The following is a 17,848-nucleotide window of genomic DNA, read 5'->3' as shown; positions in this document are numbered from 1 at the left end:
AATGTTGGGTGGCTGGATGGTGAGCATGCTTACTGTTGGGTGTCTGGATGGTGAGCGTCCTTACTGTTGTGTGTCTGGATGGTGAGCATCCTTACTGTTGGGTGTCTACATGGTGAGCGTCCTTACGGTTGGGTGGCTGGATGGTGATCGTCCATACGGTTGGATGGCTAGATGGTGAGAGTGTTTACTGTTGGATGGCTGGACTGTGAGCGTCCTTACTTTTGGTTGGCTGGATGGTGAGAGTCCTTACTGTTGGTTGGCTGGAAGGTGAGCATCCTTACTGTTGGATGCCCTGGATGGTGAGCGTCCTTACTGTTGGCTGGCTGGATGGTGAGCATCATTACTGTTGGGTGGCTGGATGGTGAGCATGCTTACTGTTGGGTGGCTGGATGGTGAGCATCCATACTGTTGGAAGCCATGGATGGTGATCGTCATATACTGATGGGTGGCTGGATGGTGCTTCCCTGGATGGTGTGCGTTCTTACTATTGGGTGGCTGGATGATGAGCATCCTTACTGTTGGATGCCCTGGATGGTGAGCATCCTTACTGTTTGGTGGCTGGATGGTGAGAGTCCTTACTGTTGGGTGGCTGGATGGTGATCGTCCTTACGGTAGGATGGCGAGATGGTGAGAGTGTTTACTTTTGGATGGCTGGACTGTGAGCGTCCTTACTGTTGGGTGGCTGGATGGTGAGAGTCCTTACTGTTGTTTGGCTGGATGGTGAGCATCCTTAATGTTGGATGCCCTGGATGATGAGCATCCTTACAGTTGGCTGGCTGGATGGTGAGCATCCTTACTGTTGTATGCCGTGGATGGTGATCGTCCTTACTGTTGGGTGGCTGGATGGTGAGCATCCTTACTGTTGGGTGGCTGGATTCTGAGAGTCCTTGCTGTTGGGTGGCTGGATGGTGAGCGTCCTTACTATTGGGTGCCTGGATGGTGAGCGTCTTTAATGTTGGATGCCCTGGATGGTGAGCGTCCTTACTGTTGGGTGGCTGGATGGTGAGCGTCCTTACTGTTGGGTGGCTGGACGGTGAGCGTCCTTACTGTTGGGTGCCTGGATGGTGAGTGTCCTTACTGTTGGATGCCCTGGATGGTGAGTGTCCTTACTGTTTTGGTGGCTGGATGGTGATAGTCCTTATGTTGGGTGGCTGGATGGTGCTGCCCTGGATGGTGAGCGTCCTTACTGTTGGGTGGCTAGATGGTGAGCATCCTTACTGTTGGATGACTGGAAGTTGAGCATCCTTATTGTTGTGTGCCTGGATGGTGAGCATCCTTAATATTGGATGCCCTGGAAGGTGAGCGTCCTTAATGTTGGGTGGCTGGATGGTGAGCATCCTTAATATTGGATGCCCTGCATGGTGAGCGTCCTTAATGTTGGGTGGCTGGATGGTGAGCATGCTTACTGTTGGGTGTCTGGATGGTGAGCGTCCTTACTGTTGTTTGTCTGGATGGTGAGCATCCTGACTGTTGGGTGTCTACATGGTGAGCGTCCTTACTGTTGGGTGGCTGAATGGTGAGCATCCTTACTGTTGGATGCCCTGGATGATGAGCATCCTTACTGTTGGCTGGCTGGCTGGTGAGCATACTTACTGTTGGATGCCGTGGATGGTGATCATCCTTACTTTTGAGTGGCTGGATGGTGAGCATCCTTACTGTTGGGTGGCTGGATTGTGAGTGTCCTTACTGTTGGGTGGCAGGATGGTGAGCGTCATTACTGTTGGAAGCTCTGGATAGTGAGCATCTTTACTGTCTGGTGTCTGGATGGTGAGCGTCCTTACTATTGGGTGCCTGGATGGTGAGCGTCCTTACTGTTGGATGCCCTGGATGGTGAGCGTCCTTACTGTTGGTTGGCTGAATGGTGAGCATCCTTACAGTTTGGTGGCTGGATGGTGAGAGTCCTTACTATTGGGTGGCTGGATGGTGAGCGTCCTTCCTGTTGGTTGGTTGGATGGTGAGCGTCCTTACTGTTGGATGCCCTGGATGGTGAGCGTCCTTACTGTTGGGTGGCTGGATGGTGATCGTCCTTACGGTAGGATGGCTAGATGGTGAGAGTGTTTACTTTTGGATGGCTGGACTGTGAGCGTCCTTACTGTTGGGTGGCTGGATGGTGAGAGTCCTTACTGTTGTTTGGCTGGATGTTGAGCATCCTTAATGTTGGATGCCCTGGATGATGAGCATCCTTACAGTTGGCTGGCTGGATGGTGAGCATCCTTACCGTTGGATGCCGTGGATGGTGATCGTCCTTACTGTTGGGTGGCTGGATGGTGAGCATCCTTACTGTTGGGTGGCTGGATTCTGAGAGTCCTTACTGTTGGGTGGCTGGATGGTGAGCGTCATTACTGTTGGAAGCCCTGGATAGTGAGCATCTTTACTGTATGGTGGCTGGATGGTGAGCGTCCTTACTATTGGGTGCCTGGATGGTGAGCGTCTTTACTGTTGGATGCCCTGGATGGTGAGCGTCATTACTGTTGGGTGGCTGGATGGTGAGCGTCCTTACTGTATGGTGGCTGGACGGTGAGCGTCCTTACTGTTGGGTGCCTGGATGGTGAGTGTCCTTACTGTTGGATGCCCTGGATGGTGAGTGTCCTTACTGTTGGGTGGCTGGATGGTGATAGTCCTTATTTTGGGTGGCTGGATGGTGCTGCCCTGGATGGTGAGCGTCCTTACTGTTGGGTGGCTAGATGGTGAGCATCCTTACTGTTGGATGCCTGGAAGTTGAGCATCCTTATTGTTGTGTGACTGGATGGTGAGCATCCTTACTATTGGATGCCCTGCATGGTGAGCGTCCTTAATGTTGGGTGGCTGGATGGTGAGCATGCTTACTGATGGGTGTCTGGATGGTGAGAGTCCTTACTGTTGTGTGTCTGGATGGTGAGCATCCTTACTGTTGGGTGTCTACATGGTGAGCGTCCTTACTGTTGGGTGGCTGAATGGTGAGCATCCTTACTGTTGGGTGGCTGGATGGTGAGAGTCCTTACTGTTGGGTGGATGGATGGTGAGCGTCCTTACTGTTGGTTGGCTGGATGGTGAGCGTCCTTACTGTTGGATGCCCTGGATGGTGAGCGTCCTTACTGTTGGGTGGCTGGATGGTGAGAGACCTTACTGTTGGTTGGCTGGATGGTGAGCATCCTTACTGTTGGATGCCCTGGATGATGAGCATCCTTACTGTTGGCTGGCTGGCTGGTGAGCATACTTACTGTTGGATCCCGTGGATGGTGATCATCCTTACTGTTGGGTGGCTGGATGGTGAGCATCCTTACTGTTGGGTGGCTGGATTGTGAGTGTCCTTACTGTTGGGTGGCAGGATGGTGAGCGTCATTACAGTTGGAAGCTCTGGATAGTGAGCATCTTTACTGTATGGTGGCTGGATGGTGAGAGTCCTTACTGTTGGATGCCCTGGATGGTGAGCGTCCTTACTGTTGGGTGGCTGGATGGTGAGCGTCCTTACTGTTGGGTGGCTGGACGGTGAGCGTCCTTACGGTTGGGTGCCTGGATGGTGAGTGTCCTTACAGTTGGATGCCCTGGATGGTGAGCGTCCTTACTGTTGGGAGGCTGGATGGTGCTTCCATGGATGGTGAGCGTCCTTACTGTTGGGTGGCTGGATGGTGAGCATCCTTACTGTTGGATGCCTGGAAGTTGAGCATCCTTATTGTTGTGTGCCTGGATGGTGAGCATCCTTACTATTGGATGCCCTGGATGGTGAGCGTCCTTAATGTTGGGAGGCTGGATGGTGAGCATGCTTACCATTGGGTGTCTGGATGGTGAGCGTCCTTACTGTTGTGTGTCTGGATGGTGAGCATCCTTACTGTTGGGTGCCTGGATGGTGAGTGTCCCTACTGTTGGATGCCCTGGATGGTGATCGTCCTTAAGGTTGGGTGGCTGGATGGTGATCATCCTTACTGTTGGGTGGCTGGATGGTTCTGCCCTGGATGGTGAGCGCCTTACTGTTGGGTGGCTGGATGGTGAGCATCCTTATTGTTGTGTGCCTGGATGGTGAGCATCCTTACTATTCGATGCCCTGGATGGTGAGCGTCCTTAATGTTGGGTGGCTGGATGGTGAGCATGCTTACTGTTGGGTGTCTGGATGGTGAGCGTCCTTAATGTTGTGTGTCTGGATGGTGAGCATCCTTACTGTTGGGTGTCTACATGGTGAGCGTCCTTACTGTTGGGTGGCTGGATAGTGAGCGTCCTGACTGTTAGTTGGCCGGACGGTGAGCGTCCTTACTGTTGGGTGGCTGGATGGTGATCGTCCTTACGGTTGGATGGGTAGATGGTGAGAGTGTTTTCTGTTGGATGGCTGGACTGTGAGCATCGTTACTTTTGGGTGGCTGGATAATGAGCGTCCTTACTGTTAGTTGGCCGGATGGTGAGCGTCCTTACTGTTGGGTGGCTGGACTGTGAGCGTCCTTACATTTGGGTGGCTGGATGGTGAGAGTCCTTACAGTTGGATGCCCTGGATGGTGAGCGTCCTTACTGTTGGGTGGCTGGATGGTGAGCGTCCTTACAGTTGGATGCCTGGATGGTACTACACTGGATAGTGAGAGTCCTTTATGTTGGGTGACTGGATGGTGAGCATCCTTACTGTTGGGTGGCTGGATGGCGAGCGACCTTACTGTTGGATGTCCTGGATGGTGAGCATCCTTACTGTTGGGTGACTGGATGGTGAGTGTGCTTACAGTTGGGTGGCTAGATGGTGAGCGTCCTTACTTTTGGGTGGCTGGATGGTGAGCGTCCTTACTGTTGGGTGGCTGGATGGTGAGCGTCCTTACTGTTGGATGCCTCGATGGTGAGTGTCCTTACTGTTGGGTGGCTGGATGGTGAGCATGCTTACTGTTGGGTGGATGGATTGTGAGCGTCCTTACTGTTGGCTGGCTGGAAGGTGAGCATCCTTACTGTTGGATGCCCTGGATGGTGAGCGTCCTTACTGTTGGGTGGCTGGATGGTGAGCATGCTTACTGTTGGGTGGCTGTTGTGTGAGCAACCCTACTGTTGGATACCCTGGATGGTGAGCGTCCTTACTGTTGGATGCCTCGATGGTGAGCGTTCTTACTGTTGGGTGGCTGGATGGTGAGCATGCTTACTGATGGGTGCATGGATGGTGAGCGTCCTTACTGTTGGCTGGCTGGACGGTGAGCGTCCTTACTGTTTTGTGGCTGGATGGGGAGCATCCTTACTGTTGGATGCCCTGGATGGTGAGCGTATTTACTGTTGGGTGGCTGGATGGTGAGCAACCCTACTGTTGGATGCCCTGGATGGTGAGCAACCCTACTGTTGGATGCCCTGGATGTTGAGCATCCTTACTGTTGGATGCCCTGGATGATGAGCATCCTTACTGTTGGGTGGCTGGACGGTGAGAGTCCTTACTGTTGGGTGGCTGGAAGGTGAGCATGCTTACCGTTGGGTGTATGGATGGTGAGCATCCTTACTGTTGGGTGGCTGGACGGTGAGAGTCCTTACTGTTCTGTGTTGGATAATGAGCGTCCTTACTGTTAGTTGGCCGGACGGTGAGCGTCCTTACTGTTGGGTGGCTGGATGGTGATCGTCCTTACGGTTGGATGGCTAGATGGTGAGAGTGTTTACTGTTGGATGGCTGGACTGTGAGCGTCCTTTCTTTTGGTTGGCTGGATGGTGAGAGTCCTTACTGTTGGTTGGCTGGAAGGTGAGCATCCTTACTGTTGGATGCCCTGGATGGTGAGCGTCCTTACTGTAGGCTGGCTGGATGGTGAGCATCATTACTGTTGGGTGGCTGGATGGTGAGCATGCTTACTGTTGGGTGGCTGGATGGTGAGCATCCATACTGTTGGAAGCCATGGATGGTGATCGTCATATACTGATGGGTGGCTGGATGGTGCTTCCCTGGATGGTGTGCATCCTTACTGTTGGGTGGCTGGATAATGAGCGTCCTTACTGTTGGGTGGCAGAATGGTGACAGTCCTTACTGTTGAGTGCCTGGATGGTGATCGTCCTTACTGTTGGGTGGCTGGATGGTGCTGCCCTGGATGGTGAGCGTCCTTACTGTTGGGTGGCTGGATGGTGAGCATCCTTACTGATGGGTGGCTGGATTGTGAGAGTCCTTACTGTTGGGTGGCTGGATGGTGAGAGTCCTTACTGTTGGGTGGCTGGATGGTGAGCTTTCTTACTGTTGGATGGCTGGATGGTGAGAATGTTTACTGTTAGATTTCTGGATGGTGAGCGTCCTTACTGTTGGGTGGCAGGATGGTGAGCATCCTTACTGTTGGGTGGCTGGATGATGAGCATCCTTACTAGTTGGATGCCCTGGATGGTGAGCATCTTTACTGTTGGGTGGCTGGATAATGAGCGTCCTTACTGTTGGGTGGCTGGACGGTGAGCGTCCTTACGGTTGGGTGCCTGGATGGTGAGTGTCCTTACAGTTGGATGCCCTGGATGGTGAGCGTCCTTACTGTTGGGAGGCTGGATGGTGCTTCCCTGGATGGTGAGCGTCCTTACTGTTGGGTGGCTGGATGGTGAGCATCCTTACTGTTGGATGCCTGGAAGTTGAGCATCCTTATTGTTGTGTGCCTGGATGGTGAGCATCCTTACTATTGGATGCCCTGGATGGTGAGCGTCCTTAATGTTGGGAGGCTGGATGGTGAGCATGCTTACCATTGGGTGTCTGGATGGTGAGCGTCCTTACTGTTGTGTGTCTGGATGGTGAGCATCCTTACTGTTGGGTGCCTGGATGGTGAGTGTCCCTACTGTTGGATGCCCTGGATGGTGATCGTCCTTAAGGTTGGGTGGCTGGATGGTGATCATCCTTACTGTTGGGTGGCTGGATGGTTCTGCCCTGGATGGTGAGCGCCTTACTGTTGGGTGGCTGGATGGTGAGCATCCTTATTGTTGTGTGCCTGGATGGTGAGCATCCTTACTATTGGATGCCCTGGATGGTGAGCGTCCTTAATGTTGGGTGGCTGGATGGTGAGCATGCTTACTGTTGGGTGTCTGGATGGTGAGCGTCCTTAATGTTGTGTGTCTGGATGGTGAGCATCCTTACTGTTGGGTGTCTACATGGTGAGCGTCCTTACTGTTGGGTGGCTGGATAGTGAGCGTCCTGACTGTTAGTTGGCCGGACGGTGAGCGTCCTTACTGTTGGGTGGCTGGATGGTGATCGTCCTTACGGTTGGATGGGTAGATGGTGAGAGTGTTTTCTGTTGGATGGCTGGACTGTGAGCATCGTTACTTTTGGGTGGCTGGATAATGAGCGTCCTTACTGTTAGTTGGCCGGATGGTGAGCGTCCTTACTGTTGGGTGGCTGGACTGTGAGCGTCCTTACATTTGGGTGGCTGGATGGTGAGAGTCCTTACAGTTGGATGCCCTGGATGGTGAGCGTCCTTACTGTTGGGTGGCTGGATGGTGAGCGTCCTTACAGTTGGATGCCTGGATGGTACTACACTGGATAGTGAGAGTCCTTTATGTTGGGTGACTGGATGGTGAGCATCCTTACTGTTGGGTGGCTGGATGGCGAGCGACCTTACTGTTGGATGTCCTGGATGGTGAGCATCCTTTCTGTTGGGTGACTGGATGGTGAGTGTGCTTACATTTGGGTGGCTAGATGGTGAGCGTCCTTACTTTTGGGTGGCTGGATGGTGAGCGTCCTTACTGTTGGGTGGCTGGATGGTGAGCGTCCTTACTGTTGGATGCCTCGATGGTGAGTGTCCTTACTGTTGGGTGGCTGGATGGTGAGCATGCTTACTGTTGGGTGGATGGATTGTGAGCGTCCTTACTGTTGGCTGGCTGGAAGGTGAGCATCCTTACTGTTGGATGCCCTGGATGGTGAGCGTCCTTACTGTTGGGTGGCTGGATGGTGAGCATGCTTACTGTTGGGTGGCTGTTGTGTGAGCAACCCTACTGTTGGATACCCTGGATGGTGAGCGTCCTTACTGTTGGATGCCTCGATGGTGAGCGTTCTTACTGTTGGGTGGCTGGATGGTGAGCATGCTTACTGATGGGTGCATGGATGGTGAGCGTCCTTACTGTTGGCTGGCTGGACGGTGAGCGTCCTTACTGTTTTGTGGCTGGATGGGGAGCATCCTTACTGTTGGATGCCCTGGATGGTGAGCGTATTTACTGTTGGGTGGCTGGATGGTGAGCAACCCTACTGTTGGATGCCCTGGATGGTGAGCAACCCTACTGTTGGATGCCCTGGATGTTGAGCATCCTTACTGTTGGATGCCCTGGATGATGAGCATCCTTACTGTTGGGTGGCTGGACGGTGAGAGTCCTTACTGTTGGGTGGCTGGAAGGTGAGCATGCTTACCGTTGGGTGTATGGATGGTGAGCATCCTTACTGTTGGGTGGCTGGACGGTGAGAGTCCTTACTGTTCTGTGTTGGATAATGAGCGTCCTTACTGTTAGTTGGCCGGACGGTGAGCGTCCTTACTGTTGGGTGGCTGGATGGTGATCGTCCTTACGGTTGGATGGCTAGATGGTGAGAGTGTTTACTGTTGGATGGCTGGACTGTGAGCGTCCTTTCTTTTGGTTGGCTGGATGGTGAGAGTCCTTACTGTTGGTTGGCTGGAAGGTGAGCATCCTTACTGTTGGATGCCCTGGATGGTGAGCGTCCTTACTGTAGGCTGGCTGGATGGTGAGCATCATTACTGTTGGGTGGCTGGATGGTGAGCATGCTTACTGTTGGGTGGCTGGATGGTGAGCATCCATACTGTTGGAAGCCATGGATGGTGATCGTCATATACTGATGGGTGGCTGGATGGTGCTTCCCTGGATGGTGTGCATCCTTACTGTTGGGTGGCTGGATAATGAGCGTCCTTACTGTTGGGTGGCAGAATGGTGACAGTCCTTACTGTTGAGTGCCTGGATGGTGATCGTCCTTACTGTTGGGTGGCTGGATGGTGCTGCCCTGGATGGTGAGCGTCCTTACTGTTGGGTGGCTGGATGGTGAGCATCCTTACTGATGGGTGGCTGGATTGTGAGAGTCCTTACTGTTGGGTGGCTGGATGGTGAGAGTCCTTACTGTTGGGTGGCTGGATGGTGAGCTTTCTTACTGTTGGATGGCTGGATGGTGAGAATGTTTACTGTTAGATTTCTGGATGGTGAGCGTCCTTACTGTTGGGTGGCAGGATGGTGAGCATCCTTACTGTTGGGTGGCTGGATGATGAGCATCCTTACTAGTTGGATGCCCTGGATGGTGAGCATCTTTACTGTTGGGTGGCTGGATAATGAGCGTCCTTACTGTTAGGTGGCCGGACGGTGAGCGTCCTTACTGTTGGGTGGCTGGATGGTTCTGCCCTGGATGGTGAGCGTCCTTACTGTTGGATGCCTGGATGGTGAGCGTCCTTACTGTTGGATGCCCTGGATGGTGAGCGTCCTTACTGTTGGGTGGCTGGATGGTGAGCGTCCATACTGTTGGATGTCCTGGATGGTGAGCATCCTCACTGTTGGGTGGCTGGATGGTGAGCGTCCTTACTGTTGTGTGCCTGGATGGTGAGCGTCCTTACTGTTGGATGCCTGGATGGTGCTGCCCTGTTGGTGAGCGTCCTTACTGTTGGGTGGCTGGATGGTGAGCATCCTTACAGTTGTGTGCCTGGATGATGAGTATCCTTACTGTTTGGTGGCTGGATGGTGAGCGTCCTCACTGTTGGGTGCCTGGATGGTGAGAGTCCTTACTGTTGGGTGGCTGTTGTGTGAGCAACCCTACTGTTGGAGGCCCTGGATGGTGAGCGTCCTTACTGTTGGGTGGCTGGATGGTGAGCGTCATTACTGTTGGATGCCCTGGATGGTGAGCGTCCTTACAGTTGGGTGGCTAGATGGTGAGCATGCTTACTGTTGGGTGGCGTTTGTGTGAGCAACCCTACTGTTGGATACCCTGGATGGTGAGCGTCCTTACTGTTGGGTGGCTGGATGGTGAGCATGCTTACTGTTGGGTGGCTGGATGGTGAGCAACCCTACTGTTGGATGCCCTGGATGGTGAGCAACCCTACTGTTGGATGCCCTGGATGTTGAGCATCCTTACTGCTGGATGCCCTGGATGATGAGCGTCCTTACTGTTGGGTGGCTGGATGGTGAGTATGATTACTGTTGGGTGGCTGGATGGTGAGAGTCCTTACTGTTGGGTGGATGGATGGTGAGCGTCCTTACTGTTGGTTGGCTGGATGGTGAGCGTCCTTACTGTTGGATGCCCTGGATGGTGAGCGTCCTTACTGTTGGGTGGCTGGATGGTGAGAGACCTTACTGTTGGTTGGCTGGATGGTGAGCATCCTTACTGTTGGATGCCCTGGATGATGAGCATCCTTACTGTTGGCTGGCTGGCTGGTGAGCATACTTACTGTTGGATCCCGTGGATGGTGATCATCCTTACTGTTGGGTGGCTGGATGGTGAGCATCCTTACTGTTGGGTGGCTGGATTGTGAGTGTCCTTACTGTTGGGTGGCAGGATGGTGAGCGTCATTACAGTTGGAAGCTCTGGATAGTGAGCATCTTTACTGTATGGTGGCTGGATGGTGAGAGTCCTTACTGTTGGATGCCCTGGATGGTGAGCGTCCTTACTGTTGGGTGGCTGGATGGTGAGCGTCCTTACTGTTGGGTGGCTGGACGGTGAGCGTCCTTACGGTTGGGTGCCTGGATGGTGAGTGTCCTTACAGTTGGATGCCCTGGATGGTGAGCGTCCTTACTGTTGGGAGGCTGGATGGTGCTTCCCTGGATGGTGAGCGTCCTTACTGTTGGGTGGCTGGATGGTGAGCATCCTTACTGTTGGATGCCTGGAAGTTGAGCATCCTTATTGTTGTGTGCCTGGATGGTGAGCATCCTTACTATTGGATGCCCTGGATGGTGAGCGTCCTTAATGTTGGGAGGCTGGATGGTGAGCATGCTTACCATTGGGTGTCTGGATGGTGAGCGTCCTTACTGTTGTGTGTCTGGATGGTGAGCATCCTTACTTTTGGGTGCCTGGATGGTGAGTGTCCCTACTGTTGGATGCCCTGGATGGTGATCGTCCTTAAGGTTGGGTGGCTGGATGGTGATCATCCTTACTGTTGGGTGGCTGGATGGTTCTGCCCTGGATGGTGAGCGCCTTACTGTTGGGTGGCTGGATGGTGAGCATCCTTATTGTTGTGTGCCTGGATGGTGAGCATCCTTACTATTGGATGCCCTGGATGGTGAGCGTCCTTAATGTTGGGTGGCTGGATGGTGAGCATGCTTACTGTTGGGTGTCTGGATGGTGAGCGTCCTTAATGTTGTGTGTCTGGATGGTGAGCATCCTTACTGTTGGGTGTCTACATGGTGAGCGTCCTTACTGTTGGGTGGCTGGATAGTGAGCGTCCTGACTGTTAGTTGGCCGGACGGTGAGCGTCCTTACTGTTGGGTGGCTGGATGGTGATCGTCCTTACGGTTGGATGGGTAGATGGTGAGAGTGTTTTCTGTTGGATGGCTGGACTGTGAGCATCGTTACTTTTGGGTGGCTGGATAATGAGCGTCCTTACTGTTAGTTGGCCGGATGGTGAGCGTCCTTACTGTTGGGTGGCTGGACTGTGAGCGTCCTTACATTTGGGTGGCTGGATGGTGAGAGTCCTTACAGTTGGATGCCCTGGATGGTGAGCGTCCTTACTGTTGGGTGGCTGGATGGTGAGCGTCCTTACAGTTGGATGCCTGGATGGTACTACACTGGATAGTGAGAGTCCTTTATGTTGGGTGACTGGATGGTGAGCATCCTTACTGTTGGGTGGCTGGATGGCGAGTGACCTTACTGTTGGATGTCCTGGATGGTGAGCATCCTTACTGTTGGGTGACTGGATGGTGAGTGTGCTTACAGTTGGGTGGCTAGATGGTGAGCGTCCTTACTTTTGGGTGGCTGGATGGTGAGCGTCCTTACTGTTGGGTGGCTGGATGGTGAGCGTCCTTACTGTTGGATGCCTCGATGGTGAGTGTCCTTACTGTTGGGTGGCTGGATGGTGAGCATGCTTACTGTTGGGTGGATGGATTGTGAGCGTCCTTACTGTTGGCTGGCTGGAAGGTGAGCATCCTTACTGTTGGATGCCCTGGATGGTGAGCGTCCTTACTGTTGGGTGGCTGGATGGTGAGCATGCTTACTGTTGGGTGGCTGTTGTGTGAGCAACCCTACTGTTGGATACCCTGGATGGTGAGCGTCCTTACTGTTGGATGCCTCGATGGTGAGCGTCCTTACTGTTGGGTGGCTGGATGGTGAGCATGCTTACTGATGGGTGCATGGATGGTGAGCGTCCTTACTGTTGGCTGGCTGGATGGTGAGCGTCCTTACTGTTTTGTGGCTGGATGGGGAGCATCCTTACTGTTGGATGCCCTGGATGGTGAGCGTATTTACTGTTGGGTGGCTGGATGGTGAGCAACCCTACTGTTGGATGCCCTGGATGGTGAGCAACCCTACTGTTGGATGCCCTGGATGTTGAGCATCCTTACTGTTGGATGCCCTGGATGATGAGCATCCTTACTGTTGGGTGGCTGGACGGTGAGAGTCCTTACTGTTGGGTGGCTGGAAGGTGAGCATGCTTACCGTTGGGTGTATGGATGGTGAGCATCCTTACTGTTGGGTGGCTGGACGGTGAGAGTCCTTACTGTTCTGTGTTGGATAATGAGCGTCCTTACTGTTAGTTGGCCGGACGGTGAGCGTCCTTACTGTTGGGTGGCTGGATGGTGATCGTCCTTACGGTTGGATGGCTAGATGGTGAGAGTGTTTACTGTTGGATGGCTGGACTGTGAGCGTCCTTTCTTTTGGTTGGCTGGATGGTGAGAGTCCTTACTGTTGGTTGGCTGGAAGGTGAGCATCCTTACTGTTGGATGCCCTGGATGGTGAGCGTCCTTACTGTAGGCTGGCTGGATGGTGAGCATCATTACTGTTGGGTGGCTGGATGGTGAGCATGCTTACTGTTGGGTGGCTGGATGGTGAGCATCCATACTGTTGGAAGCCATGGATGGTGATCGTCATATACTGATGGGTGGCTGGATGGTGCTTCCCTGGATGGTGTGCATCCTTACTGTTGGGTGGCTGGATAATGAGCGTCCTTACTGTTGGGTGGCAGAATGGTGACAGTCCTTACTGTTGAGTGCCTGGATGGTGATCGTCCTTACTGTTGGGTGGCTGGATGGTGCTGCCCTGGATGGTGAGCGTCCTTACTGTTGGGTGGCTGGATGGTGAGCATCCTTACTGATGGGTGGCTGGATTGTGAGAGTCCTTACTGTTGGGTGGCTGGATGGTGAGAGTCCTTACTGTTGGGTGGCTGGATGGTGAGCTTTCTTACTGTTGGATGGCTGGATGGTGAGAATGTTTACTGTTAGATTTCTGGATGGTGAGCGTCCTTACTGTTGGGTGGCAGGATGGTGAGCATCCTTACTGTTGGGTGGCTGGATGATGAGCATCCTTACTAGTTGGATGCCCTGGATGGTGAGCATCTTTACTGTTGGGTGGCTGGATAATGAGCGTCCTTACTGTTAGGTGGCCGGACGGTGAGCGTCCTTACTGTTGGGTGGCTGGATGGTTCTGCCCTGGATGGTGAGCGTCCTTACTGTTGGATGCCTGGATGGTGAGCGTCCTTACTGTTGGATGCCCTGGATGGTGAGCGTCCTTACTGTTGGGTGGCTGGATGGTGAGCGTCCATACTGTTGGATGTCCTGGATGGTGAGCATCCTCACTGTTGGGTGGCTGGATGGTGAGCGTCCTTACTGTTGTGTGCCTGGATGGTGAGCGTCCTTACTGTTGGATGCCTGGATGGTGCTGCCCTGTTGGTGAGCGTCCTTACTGTTGGGTGGCTGGATGGTGAGCATCCTTACAGTTGTGTGCCTGGATGATGAGTATCCTTACTGTTTGGTGGCTGGATGGTGAGCGTCCTCACTGTTGGGTGCCTGGATGGTGAGAGTCCTTACTGTTGGGTGGCTGTTGTGTGAGCAACCCTACTGTTGGAGGCCCTGGATGGTGAGCGTCCTTACTGTTGGGTGGCTGGATGGTGAGCGTCATTACTGTTGGATGCCCTGGATGGTGAGCGTCCTTACAGTTGGGTGGCTAGATGGTGAGCATGCTTACTGTTGGGTGGCGTTTGTGTGAGCAACCCTACTGTTGGATACCCTGGATGGTGAGCGTCCTTACTGTTGGGTGGCTGGATGGTGAGCATGCTTACTGTTGGGTGGCTGGATGGTGAGCAACCCTACTGTTGGATGCCCTGGATGGTGAGCAACCCTACTGTTGGATGCCCTGGATGTTGAGCATCCTTACTGCTGGATGCCCTGGATGATGAGCGTCCTTACTGTTGGGTGGCTGGATGGTGAGTATGATTACTGTTGGGTGGCTGGATGGTGAGAGTCCTTACTGTTGGGTGGATGGATGGTGAGCGTCCTTACTGTTGGTTGGCTGGATGGTGAGCGTCCTTACTGTTGGATGCCCTGGATGGTGAGCGTCCTTACTGTTGGGTGGCTGGATGGTGAGAGACCTTACTGTTGGTTGGCTGGATGGTGAGCATCCTTACTGTTGGATGCCCTGGATGATGAGCATCCTTACTGTTGGCTGGCTGGCTGGTGAGCATACTTACTGTTGGATCCCGTGGATGGTGATCATCCTTACTGTTGGGTGGCTGGATGGTGAGCATCCTTACTGTTGGGTGGCTGGATTGTGAGTGTCCTTACTGTTGGGTGGCAGGATGGTGAGCGTCATTACAGTTGGAAGCTCTGGATAGTGAGCATCTTTACTGTATGGTGGCTGGATGGTGAGAGTCCTTACTGTTGGATGCCCTGGATGGTGAGCGTCCTTACTGTTGGGTGGCTGGATGGTGAGCGTCCTTACTGTTGGGTGGCTGGACGGTGAGCGTCCTTACGGTTGGGTGCCTGGATGGTGAGTGTCCTTACAGTTGGATGCCCTGGATGGTGAGCGTCCTTACTGTTGGGAGGCTGGATGGTGCTTCCCTGGATGGTGAGCGTCCTTACTGTTGGGTGGCTGGATGGTGAGCATCCTTACTGTTGGATGCCTGGAAGTTGAGCATCCTTATTGTTGTGTGCCTGGATGGTGAGCATCCTTACTATTGGATGCCCTGGATGGTGAGCGTCCTTAATGTTGGGAGGCTGGATGGTGAGCATGCTTACCATTGGGTGTCTGGATGGTGAGCGTCCTTACTGTTGTGTGTCTGGATGGTGAGCATCCTTACTTTTGGGTGCCTGGATGGTGAGTGTCCCTACTGTTGGATGCCCTGGATGGTGATCGTCCTTAAGGTTGGGTGGCTGGATGGTGATCATCCTTACTGTTGGGTGGCTGGATGGTTCTGCCCTGGATGGTGAGCGCCTTACTGTTGGGTGGCTGGATGGTGAGCATCCTTATTGTTGTGTGCCTGGATGGTGAGCATCCTTACTATTGGATGCCCTGGATGGTGAGCGTCCTTAATGTTGGGTGGCTGGATGGTGAGCATGCTTACTGTTGGGTGTCTGGATGGTGAGCGTCCTTAATGTTGTGTGTCTGGATGGTGAGCATCCTTACTGTTGGGTGTCTACATGGTGAGCGTCCTTACTGTTGGGTGGCTGGATAGTGAGCGTCCTGACTGTTAGTTGGCCGGACGGTGAGCGTCCTTACTGTTGGGTGGCTGGATGGTGATCGTCCTTACGGTTGGATGGGTAGATGGTGAGAGTGTTTTCTGTTGGATGGCTGGACTGTGAGCATCGTTACTTTTGGGTGGCTGGATAATGAGCGTCCTTACTGTTAGTTGGCCGGATGGTGAGCGTCCTTACTGTTGGGTGGCTGGACTGTGAGCGTCCTTATATTTGGGTGGCTGGATGGTGAGAGTCCTTACAGTTGGATGCCCTGGATGGTGAGCGTCCTTACTGTTGGGTGGCTGGATGGTGAGCGTCCTTACAGTTGGATGCCTGGATGGTACTACACTGGATAGTGAGAGTCCTTTATGTTGGGTGACTGGATGGTGAGCATCCTTACTGTTGGGTGGCTGGATGGCGAGCGACCTTACTGTTGGATGTCCTGGATGGTGAGCATCCTTACTGTTGGGTGACTGGATGGTGAGTGTGCTTACAGTTGGGTGGCTAGATGGTGAGCGTCCTTACTTTTGGCTGGCTGGATGGTGAGCGTCCTTACTGTTGGGTGGCTGGATGGTGAGCGTCCTTACTGTTGGATGCCTCGATGGTGAGTGTCCTTACTGTTGGGTGGCTGGATGGTGAGCATGCTTACTGTTGAGTGGATGGATTGTGAGCGTCCTTACTGTTGGCTGGCTGGAAGGTGAGCATCCTTACTGTTGGATGCCCTGGATGGTGAGCGTCCTTACTGTTGGGTGGCTGGATGGTGAGCATGCTTACTGTTGGGTGGCTGTTGTGTGAGCAACCCTACTGTTGGATACCCTGGATGGTGAGCGTCCTTACTGTTGGATGCCTCGATGGTGAGCGTCCTTACTGTTGGGTGGCTGGATGGTGAGCATGCTTACTGATGGGTGCATGGATGGTGAGCGTCCTTACTGTTGGCTGGCTGGATGGTGAGCGTCCTTACTGTTTTGTGGCTGGATGGGGAGCATCCTTACTGTTGGATGCCCTGGATGGTGAGCGTATTTACTGTTGGGTGGCTGGATGGTGAGCAACCCTACTGTTGGATGCCCTGGATGGTGAGCAACCCTACTGTTGGATGCCCTGGATGTTGAGCATCCTTACTGTTGGATGCCCTGGATGATGAGCATCCTTACTGTTGGGTGGCTGGACGGTGAGAGTCCTTACTGTTGGGTGGCTGGAAGGTGAGCATGCTTACCGTTGGGTGTATGGATGGTGAGCATCCTTACTGTTGGGTGGCTGGACGGTGAGAGTCCTTACTGTTCTGTGTTGGATAATGAGCGTCCTTACTGTTAGTTGGCCGGACGGTGAGCGTCCTTACTGTTGGGTGGCTGGATGGTGATCGTCCTTACGGTTGGATGGCTAGATGGTGAGAGTGTTTACTGTTGGATGGCTGGACTGTGAGCGTCCTTTCTTTTGGTTGGCTGGATGGTGAGAGTCCTTACTGTTGGTTGGCTGGAAGGTGAGCATCCTTACTGTTGGATGCCCTGGATGGTGAGCGTCCTTACTGTAGGCTGGCTGGATGGTGAGCATCATTACTGTTGGGTGGCTGGATGGTGAGCATGCTTACTGTTGGGTGGCTGGATGGTGAGCATCCATACTGTTGGAAGCCATGGATGGTGATCGTCATATACTGATGGGTGGCTGGATGGTGCTTCCCTGGATGGTGTGCATCCTTACTGTTGGGTGGCTGGATAATGAGCGTCCTTACTGTTGGGTGGCAGAATGGTGACAGTCCTTACTGTTGAGTGCCTGGATGGTGATCGTCCTTACTGTTGGGTGGCTGGATGGTGCTGCCCTGGATGGTGAGCGTCCTTACTGTTGGGTGGCTGGATGGTGAGCATCCTTACTGATGGGTGGCTGGATTGTGAGAGTCCTTACTGTTGGGTGGCTGGATGGTGAGAGTCCTTACTGTTGGGTGGCTGGATGGTGAGCTTTCTTACTGTTGGGTGGCTGGATGGTGAGAATGTTTACTGTTAGATTTCTGGATGGTGAGCGTCCTTACTGTTGGGTGGCAGGATGGTGAGCATCCTTACTGTTGGGTGGCTGGATGATGAGCATCCTTACTAGTTGGATGCCCTGGATGGTGAGCATCTTTACTGTTGGGTGGCTGGATAATGAGCGTCCTTACTGTTAGGTGGCCGGACGGTGAGCGTCCTTACTGTTGGGTGGCTGGATGGTTCTGCCCTGGATGGTGAGCGTCCTTACTGTTGGATGCCTGGATGGTGAGCGTCCTTACTGTTGGATGCCCTGGATGGTGAGCGTCCTTACTGTTGGGTGGCTGGATGTTGAGCGTCCATACTGTTGGATGTCCTGGATG

This window comes from Hemitrygon akajei, chromosome 1 (assembly GCF_048418815.1).
Source record: "Hemitrygon akajei chromosome 1, sHemAka1.3, whole genome shotgun sequence".
In the NCBI taxonomy this organism is placed as follows: Eukaryota; Metazoa; Chordata; class Chondrichthyes; order Myliobatiformes; family Dasyatidae; genus Hemitrygon; species Hemitrygon akajei.
The sequence above is the reverse complement of the archived record's forward strand: the minus strand, read 5'-3'. Positions refer to the sequence as shown.